The sequence below is a fragment of the Ceratotherium simum genome, chromosome 6, assembly GCF_057802395.1.
Source record: "Ceratotherium simum simum isolate JZ-2026a chromosome 6, ASM5780239v1, whole genome shotgun sequence".
NCBI lineage: Eukaryota > Metazoa > Chordata > Mammalia > Perissodactyla > Rhinocerotidae > Ceratotherium > Ceratotherium simum.
Window position 1 is genome coordinate 19372910 of NC_141905.1, and position 14246 is coordinate 19387155.

Genomic DNA, 14246 nt, shown 5'->3' on the forward strand with positions numbered 1-14246 from the left:
TAGACAAAATTAAACTAAACCTAGATTTTAGTATTCAATATTGGGAAATATTATCAAAGACATGCAACGGTTATAAACCTGGACCGAAGCCCATGCCTATTATAGTTAAGAGACTAATTTCTCTCTGCAAGGGTCCTTGAGAATCATTTATAGAAGAGGCTTTTGAGATGCTTTAACAAAAATCAGAAGAAAACTCATCCAAAAATGAGTTAGCTCAGGAGTGCCAATTAGTCCCGTATTTAATCTGTATCAGATGACAAGCATTTCAGCCTCAAGAGCCGCACAGGCGCCCCAGACAGTGGGGGTAAGCACCCTCCCATCCTGACGGTTGCCGGAGCCCCACTGGAAGGTCTGAGGTTCAGTTCCAGGTTCTGCGTCCTTTGACTGCAAACTCATTATGGGCCATTTCCTTAACTGTTATAGATCCTGTGGGTGTAAACTCAATATGGAGAAGAGAAAAAGGCAGGTTCCCCAATGTGGCCTTTTGGGCAGCCGGCCAGGAATTTAAAGGCTGAGATTTAAAGAACCAAACAGCAGTCTCTTGGGAGACCAGGAAGGTTAGAAAATACCGTGATCTAGCTCTCCATCAGCAAAACAGCAAACACAGAACACACCACTAGTAAGGCAATTCTAGCAATCTTCTTGTTTTATTTCTTTTTAAAGAATTAATCTGGATTTGCTCAGACAGTTGCCTTGGCCCCCAGTTTTGAATTAAGAAATTTATCCACGGAGTCCACCAACCCGCAACTACCCATCCCGCCCTGGACACCTCAAAGAGAAAAGACCACGGCCATCAAAATCTGATCATTTATCTTAAAAATTTACACTGGAGGGGGAGATGATGACAAATATGAAGACACACACACACACACACACACACACAGATATATTCGCCAGTGGATGGATCTGTGTTTAGCTCTCGTGGACAATGATTTCCTTTCAGAGGCAGAAAATCCTCTGAAAGGAGAAGGAGGAGACCCCAGCCCCCGCCCCCAGAAATAGCCTCCCACCAAATATGATCTGCACAGAAGCAGCTAAGCCTGACCCGCAGCTAAACGGCGGTTCCCAGACTGCTGCTGCTGCTGCTGTTTAAAAACACAAAACCCTTCCTTTGTCACAGATGTGTGACAGCTTTGGAGAGGAGAGGGGCTTCTGCCCACCTGCCGCGCTTCATTTCAGAACGGGGTTTTCATTTAAAAGACAAAGCCTGATTAGCTTTTCATCTGTGAACCTTATTGCATCAACTGCCACCCAGGTTGTGAGCGTTTCCGTTGGGCGGGGAGTGGAACCAGGGAACGAGTCTCCCATCCCAGGAATGCCTTTCCCTCCCCAGGTCACCAGCTGGGGCCATTCGGAAAGGCAGGGTAGCTGCGGCCTGGAGGGCACTATCCCAAATGCTCCTGAGCCCAGGCTCCTAGGGAAGCCTCTGCTCAAGGACCCCCAGAGGAAGCAGAGCCGTCATCTTTCACATGGTCCTGAGACAAATGACTCAATAAGGAATCCAAGCTATTAGGAATTCGGTTGGGCTTAAACGAAAATTCAAATGAAAGAAATGGAGAGAGGGATGTTAAAAACGGTTTTTAACAAGAAAAAGCTAACCAGGAGCCAAGAGACTGAAATGACAGACACAAAGCTCACAGAGAAGCCACCTCCAGCTGAGCAGTGCAGGAATTTGGAGTCGCAATACTGGAAATGGGGACATCGGGCGTTTACAGGGATGGATTGGTTGGTAGGCTTGGCTGGAAAGGGTCAGAAGAAAAGAACATTATACTTAAAACAATTGCAGCCGTGTCCTAGCCTTACCACCGTCACCTTAGTTCCCATCATTTGCTTTCATATTAATTATTAAAACAGCCTGCAAATGGATTTCCCTGCCTCTAATCTGTCTCCCTCCCTCCTGCCTTCCTTTCTTCCTTCTTTTCTTCCTTCCATATACTCATTCATAATTCATTCAACATATATTATTGAGCTACTATGTATCAGGCATTATATCTACTATACATCAGGCATTATTCTAGGCCTTGGGGAAACAGCATTGATTGAAACTCACGGAGCCTATATTTCAGGGGCAGAGACATTATAAACAAGATAAAGAAATCAAATATATAATGTTATAAAACAAGATTCAACTGAGTAAATTTTAAAGATCTTATTGGCGTTATTCAATGATTCATGAATCAGGCAGCATCCAATCCTGCAGACACAAAGGAGCTCCGACGAGCTGCACAAATGAAAGACTTTTATAGGCAGGAGGGAGCAGGAACAAGGAAGCTGTATTAGGCAAAAAATCGGATTGGTTATTGCAAGCTCCCTTTCCTTTAGGGGATGGCAGGGGCTTATCGGGCAGACGACCTCACTAGGGCTGATGAGGTGATTCCTGATTGACTGGGTAAGATTCCATTTCTGGGAGAACTGAAATTATAATTAAGTCTCGGTTTGTTGACGTGGGGCTTAGCATAAGCAACTCCATTTGGGGCCTGTTGTCTTGTTTTTAACAACGTGTAGGATGATAATAAATAAAAAAGGGAAGGGGACAGAGTGCAGGATGAGATTCCTTTGTGCAAATTAATAAAGGAACACTGTCTAGATCCCAGACAGACAAAGTAAAAACCTGCCTCCTTCGTGTGAGGACACAGCTTGGCCTTTACGCCCATTAAAGCACCCCTCTCCTGAGGCTGCAGCCCACACAAGGCTCCGGCTCAGTGAGTGGAGTGAGAGAGGGATTCAGGACCTGTTCGCTCCCTCCATCCGGAGTCATTATGCATCACAGTTATAACATGGGGGATGACTGTGTCTGTGTGCACGCACACGTGCATGATTTTACGTAGTGAGGCCAAGGCAGCCCTCCCGGGGGAGGTGACATTTGAGTGGAGACCTGAAGGAGGGAGGTGGCAGCCCTGTGATGTATGAGGGACAAGCAGGAAAGGGCAAGTGCAGCACCTGAGGAGAGCCTGCCCGGTGGGGTCCAGAAAGGGCAAGGGGGCTGGGGTGACCAGTGTGGAGGGAGCAAGGGGAGGGGGAGGGCACAGGCTGTTGCAGGACTTGGCCATCCTGCGGAGTGAGTGAGGCGCCACAGGAGGCTTTGGCACAGAACCTGACTTAGGTTTGCCAGGGTCTCTCTAGCTGCAGATTTGAGGATGGGCTGAAGCAGAGCAAGGGTGGGCTCAGGAAGACAGTTAAGAGGCTATTACAACCATCCAAGCAAGAGATGGCCCAGCATGAGTCTTTTCTAATTCATCTTCCACTGCAGCCAGTATACTCTCTCTAGAGCATCATTTGATCAGTGTCTTCTTGGTTAAAAAAAAAATCCTGCAGGGGCTCTGCAGTGCCTATAGAATGACTTCCTGTATGAATAAGGGGCAGATCCTAAGCAGGCCTCCCTCTTCCTCTTCAGCCTCCCAGCCTGGCACCCTTCCTCCCTGGCTCCCTCCTGGCACCCCACCCTTCCCAAATTCGAGCTCAAAGATCTCAAATAGGTGGTCTAAATGCCACTGCCAGTCTGCAGACCTGTATGCTTGGTGCATCAGGTGACAGATCAGGTTCAGCAGATGCAGTGCCTGGGGCTGGGCTTGGATGCTCTTCAGGAAACACTTGTGATGGAGAAAGAAATGCAGGGTGGGAAGGGGAGAAGGCAGGATGCAGGGGTAGAGGGGAATGCGGGCTGGGAAAGGGAGGGCTGGCCCACACTGAGAGCACCTGTGGGCTGAGTGGCTCTGTTCGGGCACCAAAGGAACCACTACAGTTGGCCTCAACAGTCTTTTTTTTTTTTAATTGGTTACCAACAATTAAAAATCAGGAAATTTGTACAAAATCGGGATTGCTGACATCTTTTGAAAGATCAGAGATGAGCTTGCTTTGGGCCTGCTTTCCCGCATGGTGACGATTAGCTGGAGGATTAGCTGGAGCTGAGGGTTGGCTGATCCCTCCACACAGGCCTTTGCCTGGAGGTTTCGCACAGCCTCTCTAGCTCGTTTCACTCCTTCCCACTGAGGCCTGACCCACACAGCACCCACCATCGCCCCGTTGTCTGTGTGCCTTCCCGTCCCGCTTCCTTGCACACTCTGTCCCAGCCTTCTCTCAATGTGCTGCTGCTTCTTCACGGAGCTGTGGTCTGAACCTTTGTGTCCCACCCCCTCAAAATTCATATGTTGAAACCTTAATGCTTGAGGTGATGGTATTTGGAGTGGGGCCCATGGGACGAGGTGTTTAGATCATGAGGGTGGAGCCCTCAGGAATGGAAGTAGTGCCCTTACAGAAGAGGCTTTGCCCCTCCTGTCATGTGAGGACACAGAGAGAATGCGCTGGCTATGAACCATGGAGAAGGCCCTCACCCAGCCATGCTGAGGCCTTGATCTTGGACTTCCCAGTCTCCAGAATTATGAGAAATAAATTTCTGTTGTTTATAAGCCATCCAGTTCTGTGGTAGTTTGTCATAGCAGTTGGAATGGACCAAGATCTCTGGCACAATATACCTCCTTTCAGCCCTGTTCAAAGACCTCCTCCTCTGTGGAGCCTTCTAGGACACCCCCAAGGATCTTACTCTTCCCTTTCAAACCCTTCTGACAGGGTTTGTGAGCTCCCTGGAGGCAGGACTGAATCTTATTCCCATTTGTACATCCAGCTTCTAGCACAATATCTGGCTCATAGTGGGGAAACCATAACTATTTGTTTAGGCAAAATGGACTTAAGTTAGACGAATAAAAACCTTCCAGAGTTACAAAATCTAACTATCTCACTGGAAAGACACTCAAATTGCTAGACATAATCAAGGTTTAGAAACAACAGAAGGGACCTTGGAGTTCACTCTGCAGCTACCCTCCTGGTTTCCTGAGAGAGGTGAGGCTGCGTGCCCCTGTCACACAGCTGGCATGAAAGCAAATGAGTTCCAACAACACGTGGCTCACACAGGTGTCTTGAAAACATTCCCCAGGCAAGCTGCCCGGTTTTGATCAATGTGTAAATTTATTTTTGCTACAACTCAGTACACATGCTGTTTCTATAATGTGTGTCAGGGGGCACTTGAGTGAACGGGCGTCGAGTGAAGGGAAATGGAGTGGACGGAGGTGAACTTTTTGTGAGGGAGAGGTATGGAGCTCACAGACACGGGCCAGGGCCATGGCCAGATGGTATTTCTACTGCAACATGCAATTGCGCAGCCTCGAGACTGTAGGAGAGAGGGGTCAGGACAGCGAACCATGTGACTCAGAGAGGGACTGGGGAGGAGGCTGACCAGCAACTAGCAAGACCCCAGCTGCTTTTACAAACACTGAGAGTCACTGTTACTGTGCGCGTGATTGACCTGTGATTACTACTGCCCGGTGCAGTGTTGGTTTAGCCTTTAATCCCTTTAGGCAGGCCCACATTTTTCATATGCAAAAGTGGACCATAAAACAGAGAAGTTGAAGACAAATGTGTTGGAGCATCATAGCAATAATGTAGATATATGTTTATAGTTTGCTGTTTGCAAACCCTCTCCATGCATAACTTAATTTGAAACCGGGACCACCCTCTGCAGGGAAGGTAATGTAACTTGCTCAAGGTCACATGACCAGGATGTACTTGGTTTTGAACTCATGTCATAAGACCCCGGGACTGGTGTTCCTTATGTGGTGCTCACCAGGCTCCCCAGGGCAGACCCGAGGCAGCCAGCCTGGGGTGCCAGGAGGTGAGCAGCGATGCTTCCTGCCTGCCTCTGTGCTCCTTGGGCTCTGCTAACAGTTGGCATACAGCGGGTGCTGGCTGGCAGGCCCTTTGTCTCGCTCTGCAATCTGGCATTATGCCCTTCCTGCTCATCATCCTCTCTTCTGCCTGGGTGGCTGTGCCTGCTGCTCCTGTCTGGCAGGACTCGAGTGGCAGAGTGTTGGCTATGATGTCCTGGGTGTTGGCTTCCATTGAGGCTGAGATGGTTCAGTCCTCCTGGAAGTCTGTCCTCCACAACTTTGCTCCCAGGCTCCCACAGCTCTCCTGTCACCGACTCCTACTGTTATTGATGAAACAGGCTTCTGCTGTCCAGAGAGAAAAAGTCTGGGGCTCGGGTCCCCTCTGTGGTCTGCATTCCATCCTGGAAACCTTGCTTGGCCTATACGTTGTGCTAGCCTGGAGTTCATTCTGGGGAGCAGGGCTGTGTTAGCAGAGAGAGAGGGAACAGGAAGCACCAGTCATGTAAAGAAGCCCCTCTCCACATATGGATTTATCCTTTGCATGTCCAAGTCTCACATCCTTGTCCAAAATGAGGGAAAGAGCCTCTGGTTCCTGCCCTGTGGAAGTCCTGTAACCTGGTCTTTCCTCAGTCTGCTGACAACTTTGTGGTTGTATAGTCAGATAGTTGGAAGGGAGGCTTAGGGCCACTGTGAACAAACAGAGAAGTCTCCTCATCAAGAGCATACAGCTTCCTGGGGGCAGTGGATGTGATCAAATCAACTCTCAAATAGATGTAAAATTGCATGATCACTGGGTGACCCTGGCAACTTTCTTGACCTTTCTGTGCCTCAGTTTCTTCGTCTGTAAAATGGAGAAAATATGTGCTTTGCAGGGTTGTTGTGAGGGTTGTGTGAGTTAGGTAAAGCACTTACACTGGGAACATAGCAGTTTATCAATAAATGTTAGCTATTATCAAACAGGGCAAGTGCCATGAAAGAGAGGCTCATGAGACTATGATGGCTTAAAATACAAGGATTGACTTAATCACTTGGGAGATGAAAGGTTTCCTTGAGGAAGTGACTTAAACTGGAATATGAAGAATGAGTGGATTTTAACTTACGTGAACAAGGTTGGGAAGAGTATTCCTGGCAGAGGGAACAGCCTGTGCAAAGTTGTTGCAGTGGTGCTGGTGGAACCATTGTAAGTACGAGGGACAAAAAGAAGTCTGGGACAGAGACAATATGCGCCCGATGTGGAAGACAGGTAGGTAGTGACCAGATTATATTGAGCCTTGAAAATCATGTTAAAGAATTTTGGGAAACCATAGGATGATGCATTAGTCATCTGTTGCTGTGTAACAAATTACCCCAGAACTTAGAGCTTAAAACAACATACACATTATCTCACACAGTTCTGAGGTTCAGGAATCCACATATAACTTAGCTGGGTGATGCTGGCTCAGAGCCCCAAATGAGGTTGCATTCAAGCTACTATTATCTGAGTCTCGACTGGGGCTGAGGATCCTCTTCCAGGATCACCCAGGAGGCCTCTGTTGCTCTCCTTGTGGGCCTTTCCATAGGGCTGCTCCATATAGAGCAGCTGTATTCCCCAGAGCGTGAAAGAAGGGGTCTGAGAGAGCCCAAGATGGAAGCCACAGTGTTGTTTATAAGCTAATCTTGGAAGCAACATTTCTGCCCAAACCTATTGGTCACACAGACCAACTCTGATATAGTGTGGGACAGGTTTACAAAGGGTGTGAATACCAAAAGGCAGGGATTATTCAGGGCCACCTTAAAGGCTGCAGTGGGATAGAATAATCTGATTTGCTTTTTGAAAAGATCACTCATGCTACAATATTGAGGATGGGGTGGACGAGGCCTTGAATAGATGCAGGGAAAACAGCTGGGAGCCTGCCAGATGGGAGATGATAGTAGCTCAGAGTACCTGGTCATGGTAGACAGAGAGAGAAAAAGATGGATTCAAGAGATATTAGGAGTTAACATGACAGGATTGGATGTGTATTGAGGGAGAGGGAGGGGGTCCATGGTAATCCTTAGATTTCTGGCTTGCACAACTGGGTGGATGTGAGTGCCATTCTAAGAAAAGGAACATTGGAAGGGACTTGGTTTTGTTTGTTTGTTTAAAATGGGAGAAGATCATGTGTTTGATTTGAACCTGTTGAGTTGAAAGTGAATACGAGGCCTCAAAGAGGGGTTCAGGCAATTGGATATGTGAGTCTACAGCTCATAGGACCAGTATGCTTTGGAAACCTAAGGGTGTGAGTCATTGGCACAAAGATGGTATTTGAAACAGTCTAGGAATAGTGTCAATCTAGAAAGAGTATAGTGAATAAAAGCAGGGGGCCTAGGACAATACTTTAAGGAAAGCCAACATTTAACGGCCTGTAGACTGTAACTATGGGTGAAGAGAATTTTGGTCAATTAGGAAAGGTCTCCAGGGTAACCAGCTAATAGTATACTGATAGAAACCAGCCAAATAGTCAACTGGGGGTTAATGCCTCCCAAGGAGCCACTGGATGCCAGGTCCTTAAGGGAGACAATTATTTCTGCCATCACCCCCAGGAGGTGATACTACCTTGGCTGGGGGTTTGAGCAGTTTTAGAGGATTCTACCTTGGCCTTCCCCCTATAATAGCTCTGATGCTGCAGGAACCAGTGTGGGGATTAGGCAAGTACCAAGTATTGCCGCTGTAATTATACAATCAGGAATCAGGCAAATAACTATCAGGTGGGTCTGCAGAACCTGTGCAGCTATTGTGAGACTGACCTGGACTGGAACTCCATTTATTACTGACCCCCGCACGTCCTTACTCTACAGGATTTGGCGGAGCATGATGATGCTTCAGGTCCTTGGGCGCCAATGTTAACTTGGTTCCATGTTAAACAGTCCTGGAAATGTTTGTGTACCCACCTTTTCTCACTGTATGGTTGCCAGAGTAAATGGCCATGGATAACTTTGGGGAAACACTAGGAGAGTCACTACTGTATACACTTGCCGTAATATTGCAGGGGTGTTCCTCCTGGAATGAATGGATTCTGAGTATGAAAACTGGATCCAGTCCAGAACTGGGCCAGAGATCATGACTTTGTTGGGCAAGCTTCCCTCAACCTCCTGCTTATCCATCTATTACTTCTTTGAGTTATATAGATTGAGAAAAATACTTGTTGGTTACCCATCTAAATTGCCTCTAGGGACAAGGTTCTATTAATGATCTTTATAACTCAATGTGAGTCAATCCCCTTTGGCTGACACTCCAACCTTACCGCTTATTATAATAATTATGCCTTACTTCTGTTGGTTGAGCACTGCCAACTGGCTGCAATTATTTGCGGATCTTATTCCCACAGCTATCAGTGAGCCCAGTTCTATCACAGTAGCTCTCTACAATTGGCCCTGGCCTATAGAAGAAAGACAACACTGAATTTCTCAATGATGCTGTGGCCCTGTCTCCAGCACATTCCTTCTTGCTTTAGTAAATTCAAGATCCTCCAGATCTTCCCACAGTACATAGTCATCTAGAGGATTTTTCTGGCCTTACAGAATACATTCACTCTGGCATGCCCACTTCTTGGAGACTTTTGATCACTTCTACCAACTGTCACTGGCAATTCTAGCATTTCTCCTTAATGTGAACCACCACTTTTTTCACAATTCTAGGAGCTGCCCTAACAGTGTGTTAGACCATCTCTTGGGGTCCTTGAGAGGGTGTTAAATTCTGTAAGGGAGTGCCCCCATATTGATAAACTCACTAATCCAACTTTATGTTCTGCTCTCTTTGATTCAGAACCTTCAAAATCCAGTGCTATATACACTGTACTGGTTCCTGCAGGTACATGTTGGCTCTGTCCTACAGCTGCTTCGGATAGATTCCATCCCTCCCTTAGCAGGATCAGCACACCCTTGGTGGGTCATATTGTAACTTATGCCTAGTTATTGATCTGTTGGCTAGGGTGTGAGGTGGGGAAAGATCTGGAGGGGGTATTTGTTGCCTTACAAGGAAGAGTCCTCTGCATCATCTTCAGAGGTGTGGACTACTTCTTCGGTCCAATGGTTCGCGGGAGCTGGGGGATTGATAATTTTGTAGTGCATCAACCACGATATTTCCATCCTATATCTCAGGATCCAATCTTTCTCAACCAGAGTCCTGATCTTGATATAGTAGACCTGTCCAATGAGAGTTAAACTTTCTCCAGAACTTGCTCTTCTTATGCTTAAAACCTGGACAGGGTTCTAAGCTGCTTGTACCCTCTAGCTACAGGAGATGACAGCCTCTTTCTTTGCTGCTGGTTTTCATTCCTAGCCTTTAATTAATTAATTTCTGTGGGCCTTTCATAATCTTTCCACAAAGCTTCAATTGCCCCAGGCAAAAACCATCCAATTCAATTGTTCCTATAATTATTGTTGTTTCCCCATATTTTTCAGACATTTACAACATTACACTAGCTAAGGCATTTTCTTCTGCTGATGTATTAGTTAACCACCAAAGAAAGTTTTAATAATTGCACTGCTACCCTGGGCCAGGGGCTATCCATGCTTCACCTACCACCAGTGATACGGTCCTCACGGTGAGCTGACCAGAGTGTGATCCAGTTCTAGAATCCCGTCTTCACATCTGCTTTCTCAGACCACTTGACCTGGCTGCAAGTTGCGTTCTTCCTAGAAGCAGACTCTGAGACGAAGATTAGTGTGCAAAATGTTTATTGGGAAGGGCTCTTAGGATCAACACCTGCGGGAAAAGTGAAGGAAGCAGGCTTGGGCGGAGGGAGATGTTGTTCTGTGATGCATCCCAGGTGCTCTGAAACGCAAAACAAGGCTTTGTCAAGCCCCATGGGGATTTCTGAAGCTGGACTGGCTCTTTAGAAATGTTCTGAGTTGAGAGGAGTGGGTTGGATCTTTATATCCTTGCACTGACCAGTCATTGAATGTAGGCTGCTTTGAGAAGGGAACATGACCTTGGGCAAGGTGGTTCTCTTCAACAGAGGGTACTTTCTAAGGACAGCTGATATATCTAAGGACTCAGAAGAGTTTCAGCTGGCAACACTCTCAGCAGCTGAGATGTAAGTCCTTCAGTACTGAACAAGGATTTTGGTGGTGCAGCAAGCACTCGCATATCACCAAGGAGAGGTGTTGCATGAGGTTTCAAAGACAGAAAATATGTCGTTATTCTCCTGTAGCAGCTGCCAGGCAGGCGTGCAAGCACTGGCAAATGGTCAATGTGGGTTTCTGCCACTGGATCCCAGAGGTTTCCTGAGAATCACCTAGTTGTTGCTGCATGTAGCTGAGACGGTCAGGGAGGCCTCTGTGATTGCTCCACTTCTGGACTCACTGAGAGCAGGCAGGGACTTTCTTGATCTTCACTCTCCCAACTCTCCCAACAGTTATATGAGCCTCCAAACCCTTATATGAAGTTCCTCCTGCCAAAAATATCCAAAATGGTTCCTATTTTTCTTGCCTAACATTTACTAGTACAGTTGTATCATCAAGAATTATACCTAAAGTAAGAACGTGGGAGCACTTCTTACTAATCTCTCCAATAATCAATTAATACAGATCTTTTGAGCACTTAACATTCTCCTAATACAGTGATAGGTAATTCAGCTAAGAATGAATTGGGAAGATGTAAAAAAGATAATTAAAAGTATTGACAGTAGGCAAGAAGTGTTTGGATGGTGAGGGGAAGGTTACGAGTGTCAGAGAATTCAAAACTTCTGGGTCTGAGTGGCTGTGCCAGTGTTCCTGTAATAGCAGAGATTTGAAATTGTCTCTGAGAGGAAAATGGCTGACAGAAAAAGATAAAAAAGTTTAAACATCTTTTAATGTAGCACATAGGCCTTTCATTATTTGGCCTCTGCCTACCTCCTCAGCCTTTTTCTGTCCTCTCCTGTGTCTCAACTTTATGCTCCACTGAGACCAAGCTGCTTGCACTTCCCCTATGACAACTGTTTCTTCTTTTTTCTTTGCCCAAGCTGTCACCTCCACCGTAGTAAACTTATTTTCTCTTTACTCTTTAAACTTTAGTGTGGATACCAGTGAAAATGGCAGAATGAGGTCCTCTGAGAATTCTCCCCATAAAAGCAATGAGACCACTGGCGAAAATTGTTAAGAATGACCATTTTCAAAAGTCTCAAACTTAACCAAACACTTGCAGCAATCCAGGAAGGATATTTCAAGAAAAACAGCTGAGTCTCAGTAAGAATGAAGAGCTTTATGTCACTTTAACTTGTCCTAATCCCAATCCTCCTTCCTAGCTCCACAATAGTTTTGAAACCAAAAGTCACATCAGGTGAAAACCAGCAGCCTGGCAGCCACTGGTGAGGGCAGAATAGGGAAAGATTAGAGATTAAGTAGCTTGTCAGCAGATGAGGTTAGAGATTTAAGCAGGGACCCAATTCTAAAAGACTTACATGCTCTGTTATTGAATTTGCATTTTGTTCCAAAAGTACAGGCATACATTATTTTATTGTGCTTTGCTTTATTGAACTTCAAAGATGCTGTACCTTCCACCAGCAACAAGATTACAACTCACAGAAGGCTCAGATGATGGTTAGCATTTTTTAGCAATAAAGCATTTTTAAATTAATGTATGTACATTTTTTATACATAATGCTATTGCACACTTAGTAGACTACAGCATAGTGTAAACTTTTATATGCATTGGGAAAACAAAAAATTCACGTGACTCACTTTATTGTGATGTTCACTTTTTTGCAGTGGTCTGGAACTGAACCTGCAATATCTCTGAGGAATTCCTGTAATGGAAAGTCATGCAAAGATTTTGGTCTTAAAGCTCCATTTGTAGATAGTTGTTATTATTTGACCTGACTTATATTTCCCCAGAAGGCTGTTTTTATTTGACCTGACTCAGAGTTCACCTAATGTAAACAGTTTTTTCCAGGGTGAGAGTGGGGATGGAACCCTTTGTTGAAAACCATCAGAGGCAATTTTATAGATTCTTGGCTGCCTGAGGCAGTGAATAACAGTTGGGGTAGACAATAGGTTAACCAAAAAGCTTAAATAGAAAATCTGGGAAATGAGATGTCCATAGGGGTCTTGAGGAGCTCAGACATATTCCTGGGAATCTGGAAGGCCACATGCATGTGCAGGGCTGTGTGCAAGCCCAGGAAAGACCTGAAGAGGCCCTATGCTCTCATGTCTGGCTGACCTCGAGGATCTGCACAAGCGGGAAGTGAAGGCTAAGGCAGAGCTTTAAGCTGCCTGGGTGAGTGTTGGAGGCATGCTCTAACATACATACAGAGCCCCCCAGCAAAGACTGGGAGGCTTATTGGTTCCATACATTTAAGTAAATCTCTGTCCAATCATTAGCTGACCACTAAGCTAACTGAGTAGAGACTTCAGTGGCTGCATAAAACAAAGAAGACAGACTTAACTGAAGTAGTTCCAGAAAAGTCACTAACAAAAATACAACAACAACAATCTTGAGGAGTGGGGAGAATCTGATTTCCAAAGCCGTCACATCTTATTATTTAAATTTTCCAGTTTTCCACAATAACAACAAAAATGTAAGACATTCAAAGGAACAAGAAAGAATGACCCATATACAGGGAAAAAAGCAATCAATATAATTGTCCCTGGGGAAGCCCAGGCATTGAAATTATTAGATAAACACTTTAAATAAACTTTAAATCTTCTCTTTAAAATATATTTAAAAAACTAAAGGAACCATGTCTATAAAACTAAAAGAAAGTAGGAGAACAGTGTTCCACCAAACAGAGAATATGAATAAAGAGATGAAAATTATAAAAAGAAACCAAGTAGAAATTCTGGAGATCAAAAGTACAATAACTGAAATGAAAAATTCACTAGAGAAGTTCAACAGAAGATTTGAGCAGGCATAAGAAAGATTCAGCAAACTTGAAGATAAGATAGTTAAAATTACCCAGTCTGAAGAACAGAAAGAAAAAAAAAGAATGAAGAAAAGTCAACACAGCCTAAGGACCTGTAGGATACTATCAAGGGAACAAGTACAGCATTATCATAACCACTCAGCAATTCCACTCCTAGGTATGTACCCAAATGAATTGAAAGCAGAGACTCAAACAGATTACTTGCATGCCAATCTTCATTGCAGTGTTTACAATGACCAAGAGGTGGAAGCAATCAAGGTGTTCACAGATGGAAGAATAGGTAAACAAAATGTGGTGTATACATGCAACAGAATATTATTTAACCTTTAAAAGGAAGGAAATTCTGACACATGCTACAAAATGGATGAATCTTGAAGACATTATGCTAAGTAAAATAAGCCAGTCACAAAAGAACAAACACTAAATTATTCCACTTATATGAGGTGCCTAGAATAGGCAAATTCATAGAGAGAAAAAATAGAACAGAGGTTGCCAGGGCCTGGGGAGAGGGGAAGAAGGGGGAGTTAGTATTTAATGAACACAGTTTTTGTTTGGGATGATGAAAAAGTTGTGGAAATGGATAGTGGTGATGGTTGCACTCATTGTGAATGTACTAAATACCACTGAATTCTACACTTAAAAATGGTTAAAATGGTAGATTTTATGTTATGTATATTTTACCACAATTTTTTTAAAAAAAAGATGAAGTACTGGTATATCA